Below are 9,709 nucleotides of genomic sequence, written 5' to 3' on the forward strand. Positions count from 1 at the left end.
ATTTTGGGTGCGGCTATTGCCACCCTAGTGACCCTACCATTTTCTTAGTTCACTCTACAGACATTTGAATTATTGAAAGAGTATATTACTCAACTGCAAAATAACTAATAAGTACACTAATTTTCTAAAATACAAATCTGTAGGGAAAACGAAATACATAACTAATTAATTACATGCAAAGACTACTTAATTTCTCATTGGATAACATCAATCTTCATCTTCTCCACCCAAATTAAAATTTATTACTATTTTTTTATCTTTTTGTTGCCTCCTCAACATTAATTCGTTATTCAGTTCACAAAACTGTTAGTGTTAATTTTATCAAAATCTTTACAATACCCTCTGTGAACACTGAAAGTAAAAATTTAAAACACGAAAAAAAAAATTATTCTCTTCTTCATTGCTCATAGTTGGTAACTTACTAATCTTTTGACATTGATTGAAATAGACGAACATTGAAACTGAAAGATAAAATAAAAAAATGGAAGTAAATCAGATTATGATTTCATTAGGAAACTTTAATATATTTTAGTTTTTTTATCGGTATAAATTAAATGAGAGATTTTCGTTAATTTTTTTTAACAAATTACATATAAGTTATTGACAAAAGATGACTTAACAATTACATCCTTTAAAGATTGAATTAAACTCTTATAAATAAGGACAATCTGCTCTCCACTTGTCACATGTCATGAGTTAATTTACTTTCTTACCATTAACTACTTATTTTGACTTCTAATCCCTTTATAAGGATTAAATCTTACAAATAAGGACAATCTGCTCTCCACTTGCCACATGCCATGAGTTAATTTACTTTTTTACCCTTAATTACTTTTTTTGACTTCTAATCCCTTTATGTTACTTTTTTTTCTTCTAAGAATAATCTCATACTCGTCCAGTTCTGCAACTGCACTTGTACTCGTGTTCTGCTACTGCACTTGTACTCGATCGTGTTCTGCTACTGCACTCGTCATCGCCTAATCCTGCTACTGTACTTGTCCAATCCTGGTACTGCATTGCACTCATACTCGTCCAGTTCTGCTACTGCACTTGTACTCATGTTCTGCTACTGCACTTGTACTCGTGTTCTGCTACTGCGCTCGTCATCGCCTAATCCTGCTACTGCGCTCCTCGTGTTCTGCTACTGAACTCGTCATTGCCTAATCCTGCTACTGCACTTGCCAAATCCTACTACTGCACTCGCTACACTCATACTCGTGTTCTTCTACTGCACTCGTCAGGAGCAGTAACGGTAGTAGTGGCATGAGCAGTAGCAGTAGCAGTAGCATGAGCAATTAGATCTGTCAATCCATGAATGAAATTGAAGCCTCCAGTTGAATCTCGGCTACATCAAGCAACATACATGATTGACATCATTTATTTACCTACTCAAGAAATCAATCTAAAACTCACATACTAATCTATTATTTATTGGTAGTGTTGCTAATGCAATCACTACCTCTTTATACCATTTCTAGTTTTCTTCTACCACTACTACCAATAGTAACAATAGCTAATAAGAAAAGTGAAACCAATATTGCTACGCGACTATTATCATTATTCCTATTACTTGGCTTGAGATGTTGCACAACAGATATAACAATAACCTTATCGTAACTGGAAACCAGTTATAAACATGGGAGAAGGGCAATGTGCATGTTGCTGTTCTTAAGCATGAATCTTCAGCTTAAGTAATGAAAGCCAAAGGCAATAGTAATATGAATTTGATAAAAATCCACTCTACCTGCATTGCTGGTCTCAATATCAGAACAGTACGTTCTCCCATGACGGTCACAAAAATTTGCTCTATAAACTTTTCCAGTCTCACCTTCAACTGCAACTTCAGGCTGACCATATAAAATAGTCAGTAAAACTTGAATCATAGACAGAGAGAAATATATAAGATATGGAATGAATTCTTACCCAACTAATTTCCTCAGGCTTATAAGTCGACCTCCATTTGAGTGTTTCTTCCAACTTGTCTACAATATTCCCTTCCATGCATCCAAGTACCTCCTAAAGCACGCATCAGTACAGAACTGCAAAATACGGCCCGATAGTGGTCCAATTGCAGCCTTTAGCTCGTTGAACTGCACTCATTTGCATATATATTAACGTTTACAAATTGTGGTCTAAAACGTGTGCAATCACATGGTAGCAGGCTAGCAGCATCTACCAAGCATTTATTTGCTTTTCACCATAAACTATCAAATAATTAAGATATGTTCAAAACAAAAAAAGAAGGGGAACAAAAAAACTATCAAATAAGAAGCTTACGATGAATTACCTTCACCTCACGCTGCAATGAATCATTCTTGTGATGATGAGACTTTCCCCAGTAGCCAAACATGGTTACGAATCGTTCTGTATCACAATCTCCTCGTAACTCACTAGTTCAACTTCAACTGGGAAATTACACAGCACACAACAACATATCAGCTCCTTAAACAAGTACCTCAAATATCCTAACAACTAAATTTAAGGGCCAAAGCAGATAAACCGAATGGCAGTAAAATAATACTTGTTAAGATCGGTTCCACCAATCAAATACAAAACTACAAAGCAGAGCAGAGCAGATCGATCCACCAGAAGACGTCGAAGAAACGTCGCAAAACATAAAACTTGTTAGCTTCGATTCTCTCTCTACACTCAGCGACTGGACCAACCGAGGCTGGAAGTGAAACTATGGAAAGAAGACGAACCAGACCACACAAGTTTTCCACCGTGTCGTCACCGGACGAAGAAGTTCCAGTCGAGTTGCTTTTGCGGGTTGTCGGATCAAGGAACCAGGTCTCGTGCTGTGGAGATTTCTGGAACGATCTGATGCATGGAGTTAGGTTGCTAGGATTCCATTGGAGTTAGGGGAATGGCAGATTGGGCGGGAGGGTTTTGGCGTTGGCTCCGTCGCTCGGTTTGGGTTTAGGTATTGGATATTGGGTCAGGGGTAATATCCGTAAATTATGATGAAACTCGAGCATTTTGGTCATTTTCCATTAAAATTGGGAGTCAGACTTGCATCATTTGGTTTTTGGGCTTGGGCTCATGTCCTTATCTATACTATTATTAAGAGAAGAGAGCTTGCTCTCTAAAACTAATTTTTTTTACCAATATGACCTTTATATATTAAAATATTATGAAATATAATTAATCAATATGGATAATATAGTAAATTGTAAAATAAAAAAAATAAAAGAATAAAAATATTTTTAAAAAAAAACAGAAAATGTGGTAGTTGTACAAAAAGTTTTCTCACACACATAGTGGGTGGGTTCTGCTAGTTTGTATAAATCTTTTTGAAAGTGGGTTTTCTGTGTTTATATCTTTGGTCATGTGCTACTATGTAATTTTCTAAATTTTTTTTATATTTAGATATGTCATATAAGGATATTTATGGAAACATAAATTGGTTAGATAAGTAAATTTAATAATCAAAATTAATATGTAGGGTGTAATGAGCATATAAGGTGGCAATAACCACAACCCATTATTTTTAAACATTTTTTTTTTTTTTGAATAAAGGGCCTGTACGGCTGCCCTTAAGCCTTGATTAGAGAAACCGTCAAATACAAGGGGGGGGGGAGACATTGAGCCTAAACCCCTGATTACAATAAGCATATAGAGAACATCCTGAAATACTATCATGAGTCTCCACTAAACAACTGTATTCAACAAGGCACCAGCTAGCAAAGAGCACTCTATTTGCTTTGATACAACGGAAAGATAACTTGATCTGCAACTCGATTACATTATAGCATAATTTCCATATACACAGCTTTCCCATCATGATGCCACTGTAAAATACATCAAGTGACACTTAGTTTCACCCTTCCACTAGGAAGCAGCGACCATTTGACCAAGTAAGGAACTCGCCGCCTATCTAGAGCAGACACGTTACTGCCACTAGGAGGTTGTGACCATTTGCTAATGCAAGGAACTCGCCACCTACCTAGAGCAGACAAGACACACAAGGTGCATATACCGGGACCAAGCCCACCTTGTTCTACCAAAAAACGGTAGCAACTTATTAACCGAACAACTAACAAGTAAACATAACAATAATTAAAGCATTTAACATAAAAATCAAACTCTAATGGACCTAGAGTAAAACCCCAGGCCCAAGAACAACTAGGCCCACCTTTGGATTAAGGCCAGATGGTTCCTAACCTTGAACCCAGCCTAGACAGATTGCTGCACAGGCAATCCGGCCATCACTGACGCACCCCCCTGTCCTTAGCTCTGCCGCCACCTTAGGATCCTAAGCGCCTTAGAATAGATGCCTCCGGCAGAGCACCATCAGATCACGATTCCCACTAGCTCCGCCCCAATCCTCGAGGTCGCATCCTGGAGAGCGAAACCAACACTGAAACTTCCACCGCCGCCCTCTGCTCCTTGATCCGAAACCAAGCCACCAATCTCCACGGGATTTGCGACGAGATCCGAGTGGATCCATCCACAAACCCACCATCCAGATCCGGTACGTACCCCACCTGCACCACCGATCGCCATTAGCCCGGACACCAAACCCTGCGCAGCCATTACCGTCAACTGGAAACGAGGCAAAAGAAGACCCCCCGACCCAAAGATCCGATTACCTACATCAGCATCCCGTCCGGCCACACTCGGCGCATGCCAGCGAGGCCATGAGCCAGCACAGGCGTGGCGGCGCAGCCGGACGAGTAGATTTTCTCTCTTAGGGTTTTTCTCTATTCTCTCTTAAGAAATCCTATAAACTTCTATACTTATGAAAACAGATTGTACAAATGTAGCAGTCCATTATTTTTAAACTTACTATTATTAAGAGAAAAGACTTTTTAGCTAAAATAAAAAAATTTGATTGAAATAACACTAAAAGATTAAAATACTTTGAGAAATCACAAGAGCAATTATGACAATAACAAATTATAGTTTTATTAACAAAAATAAATAAAATAAATCCCACAACCCACTTTACTCTCCCACTAACTTCTCTATGCAATAACAGTTTTCTTCCAGTATATATACTAGCCCCTTAATATGTGCTTTACACATGTCAATTGACTTTTTTAGTTTTTTAAATTAAAAATTTACAATAATTTCTCTCTTGATTTTGGGGAAGCTTCTCCTTTTTTAATGAAAGGTATTGCAAATTTTTCAAATATGATATACTCTATTGACTATCTTATCCTCATATAGAAATAACTTGTTTATTAATATCTATACTATTATTAAGAGAAGAGAGCTTGCTCTCCAAAACTGAAAAATTTGATGAATATGGCCCTCTAATGGGAAAATTTTAAGAACAGTACACGACATATAAGTGACTCCGAAGTTCGGTACATTATCTTTCAAACAGATCAAAACGGTACATGAACTTGTAATATCGACCGAAGATACATACATGCCGTTACATTCACCGTTAGTCAATGTTACTTTGGTCAAATTTGTAAGGGCAAATACGTCTTTTCAATGATTGATAAAGAAGACAAAAAAAGAAAAAAGAAAAAACGAAGGGGATCTGCTCTCTCTATCTTTCATTCCCTCTATATCTCTCTCCCTTTCTCTTCGTCTGTCACATATTTTGATGATGCTCGGAGCTGCTCAATTCTCGTAACGCCCAGATCTATTGGGATGGCTCTCTGCCTTTCTCCCTCTCTTGAATCCAAAACCCAGCCTTTCTCACAGTGATCGCAGTCGACCAACGCACTTCGACCAAATCTCATACCCAACCAAATCCATATAAACGCATCAAAATTGATCCTCAAATCCCAAAGTCTCTAATGGATCCTCTGCCTTCTGTTGTCTGCTTCAATCAACTCTTAGGCCAACTTGCCAGATTAAAACTCTATTATGCAGTTATCTCTTTGAATACACAAATGGGTCTTATCAGAATAGCTTCTGATGTTTATACTCCAACCATTATCATAAACTATTATTGCTTGAATTAGCTGCAGCCCAAAACAAGAACCCTAACTAATTCAATACTCATCAAGAAATTCAAAGCAGATCGAGAAGCCAATTAGACTAGAGGTGAGTCCAAGTCCGACTCGAAGTCCAAAACCCTAAAGAAAATTGAAAGAACTACATACCTGATGATAAATCGGTGAGAGAAAGTTTTTGGGACGAGGGATTAGGGAGGATTTGGAGTTGGAATCTGGAAGCTGGGGTTTGCAAATGGTTATAGAAGAAGACAAAGGGCTCGAAGGCGCAGAGGGAGGCTGCGGCGGCGCGGACCTCGGGGAAGCGGAGAGAGGGGTGATCGGCGAGGAGGTTGTGGATGGGGATGATGTTGTAGGGCTCGGATTCGGTCGGGGGCTTGGGCTGGAGTACCCTGGCGGATACTCATGGCATGGGGATTATAGTCGGAGAAACGAGAGAGAGAGAGAGAGAGAGAGAGAGAGAGAGAGAGAGAGAGAGAGAGAGAGAGAGAGAGAGAGAGAGAGAGAGAGAGAGAGAGAGAGAGAGAGAGAGAAATACTAAATTACCCTTAGAATAAATAAATAATTACATAGGGTTAACGGTGTTATTGACGTCATGTATTAAAAGTGTGTCGAGATTACAAGTTCATGTACCGTTTTGATCTGTTTGAAAGATAATGTACCGAACTTCGGAGTCACCTATATGTCGTGTACTGTTCTTAAAAATTTCCCTATTAAAAAACTTTAGAAACTGAAATAACCAACAAGGACAATAATGTCAATTTAAAAAATAAAAAGAAATTAAATTCCCTAAAACAAAATAAATAGTAGTTATTGTTGTAGAAGACTGCTTTGGTTAAGAAACTATCCACTTCCTAACCAAAAAAAAAAAAAAAAAACCACCCACACACATAGAGTGTTCATACGCTCAAAGCAAGCGTATAATTTAACTCTACAAATGTCATCGTTAATATATAGTAAATAGGGATCGTTCTATTCCGGGGATTGATGGTACACCTGTCATTGTCAAACAAATAAAGAATTAAAATAAAAATAAAGTATAATATTTACAAAAATATATACAAGTAACGTAAAAGGGGGGTTTTAATAGTTGGTTTCCAAAAATTAAAAGAAACAAAACAAAGAAACTATACAAACACTTATAAAAGAATGAAACATAAGAAATAAAGATCAAAACCAATTCTATAATCAAATTCGATTCAATTCCTACAAGTGTTCATCTAAGTCATGAGAAAGAAGTTGATCATGTGAAACATTCAAAGCAAACGATTTCCCATATTTTACTTTCCTTGCTAATTAACCTAAGTGAAAGCACCTAGATCAATCCTATCAATCATGCAATCAAAGTCTAGAAAGCTAGCTAATCATAACATGTTCAACGCAATACACATAGAGAAAGGCTATCAACTCAAGTGAACAACTTAGTATGAATAAGTTCATCTAATTGCAATCCTTTTCAATTAAATTCGACTTTTGTCCAAAGCCTTTAATTTACTACTTTTGATTTAAGTTCACAAAACTATTAGGTGAATCATAAACTTAAATCTAGCATCAATTATACATAAACCCTAGATGTTTCGAACCACATAGAATAAACATACAAAAGATATCAATCAAGTAAATTTAATTGAACAATCTCACATAAGCAACTATAGAATCACAAACATAGGAATCGAAAATATCATTCAATCATAAGAATTCAGATTTAAACTTTGTTCAAATATAATTGTCAACTAGAAACAATTCCACGAAAATCAAATAAGGTTACAAAGAAAGAGGCTGAATTACACCGTGAGATGGAGATGGGGATGGAGGTGTTGACGTTGGGTTCTTGAATCTTGGAAGCAAGTCTTCAAGGTGGAGGATGGATGATGATGCTCACGGCTCCATCTTCTTCTTCTTCTTCTTCCTTGCTTGAAAACCGTGGATTGCACTAGAGGATGGAAAGAGAGCTTGACGTTATGGAGAGAATTTATGAATTATGAGGTCTCTGTAAAACGTCAAAATATGGGGAGTATATATAGGGGACGTTGGACTTGGCCTCCAAGCTTCATGAATCTTCTATTATTTTCCCAAGGAATTATTTAATAATTCCACATAGCTTCGACCAATCTCGTAGTGCCATGTAAGCCCTGGTGAGTCATCCAACCAATCAAAACTCTCCAAAATCAAGTCCATATCCCTTAATATATTATTGCCGAAATATCCATGAATTAATTCTAATTTTCTTCTGTATTTTCAGCCAAAATTCCTTTAGGAATTGTAGGAACAAATCTGGACTTGTTTTGAAACTTTTCTTCCTTAAATCTCTCCATGGACTACCTTTAACGTCATCCCCTTTATTCTCTCTTGATTTTCACGGCTATAGGATAATATCCACCCAATTTCCACGGCTAAAATCAGATTTAATCCCCCAATAATATCTCTTTTCCCTTAAAACTCTCCCTAGAAAATCTCCAAGGCATATCCTTCCTTGTGTGGCATCAATCTCCTTGATATTTTCTGATTTTCACGTTACTTCCTTGTTTCTCTCTTGGCATTTCACGGCAAACACATAACTCCTCCCAAAAATATCTCTTTGTGCATCACAAAACTCTAATTACTTGGGCTTTAATCCGTTTGCCGAAATCCACAATAGTCTAGAACATTCTTGGGTCTCCATGTGTCATCTTTGATCCATATAGTCTTCTAGTGCCTCCAGGAATCTTCCTCCAACGTTCTCCACCTTTTTTTTTTCCCTTTTGAGCTTATTTCAGCTTGTTTGCTCCAAGGACCAGAAAATAGAAACTATTACTAAAAATGGAAACTTTATAAAAATGGTAACTTTCCTAAACAAGAAAGATTCATTTAAGGAAATAACTAAGCAAATATGAGGAAATAACAATTAAAACGTCGCATTAAAATGCTCACATCAAATTCCCCCACACTTAGCTTTTGCTAGTCCCTTAGCAAAATCAAAATACAGACACAACTAAGGTTCAACGAAATTTAAAGAAGGAAAGACTCTAACGTTACAACATACAAAGACTCTATTGCCCTTCAACATTTTGTCTCAGAAATCTCTTACTTTCACAACATCAAGATTAACACTCAACCAAGAATTATTGTTTAGGCATTCAAGAGTTAATTAAAACACATAATCCACACATACACAAGTAGGACTTCGTTTGTTACATGGTGATGGGGTGGAGCTCAGCATGTTTCAGACAAGTATGATCCATATCCTCACAAGGTACATCCACTCTTTCTTCTCTCAGATCAAATTGCGCTTGAAAGCTTATAATCACTCAATTATATGTGAGAGAACATATTTTAAGGCAATCAAATAGCTCACATATATAAGAAACGAAAAGCACTTTGTGAATATAATTTTTTTTCAAAAGATCTCATGAAAGATATCAACTACTTGCACGAATGGATCAAAGTCATAGGTTCAACTCTTGTAACTCATCTCCACAGATCAAAGGCTGTCCCATCTTAAGGATCAAAAAAAGTCTTATAAAGGGTTATAATGGGGCCAAGGCTCAAGGTTTTAAGAAACAAAGGGATAAGGAATCTAACAAAGTGTCCTAAAAACCTAGTAAAGGTCGTGTAGATGTAGAGACCTCTAAAAATCCACCAAGCAAAACGTCATACCCATGAGGCTTTATAAAAGGGCCTAATGTCTTCATGTTGGGCCCAATCTTCATTCTAAACTTCCTTTGAACTCTAGTGAATTGGACAAAGACCAAATTTTTCAGTAGTGGGCCTTCAATTCAAAGCAAACTCCAAACTCACCAAGTATGGGGGACTAA

The 9,709-nt window shown here is 37.1% G+C and overlaps 1 long non-coding RNA gene across 1 annotated transcript; it reads right to left on the bottom strand.

Annotated features, from left to right (window-relative positions):
• Positions 1–558: 558 nt before the first annotated feature.
• Positions 559–2,915, bottom strand: LOC133722108 (uncharacterized). Its single transcript, XR_009852476.1, has 5 exons — positions 2,522–2,915; positions 2,288–2,405; positions 1,924–2,090; positions 1,745–1,847; positions 559–1,345 (listed from the first exon to the last, which is right to left on the bottom strand). It is a non-coding gene; the product is annotated as an uncharacterized LOC133722108 (long non-coding RNA).
• Between the last annotated feature and the right edge of the window lie 6,794 nt (positions 2,916–9,709).

The sequence above is a fragment of the Rosa rugosa genome, chromosome 7 (genome assembly GCF_958449725.1).
Source record: "Rosa rugosa chromosome 7, drRosRugo1.1, whole genome shotgun sequence".
Taxonomy (NCBI): Eukaryota; Viridiplantae; Streptophyta; class Magnoliopsida; order Rosales; family Rosaceae; genus Rosa; species Rosa rugosa.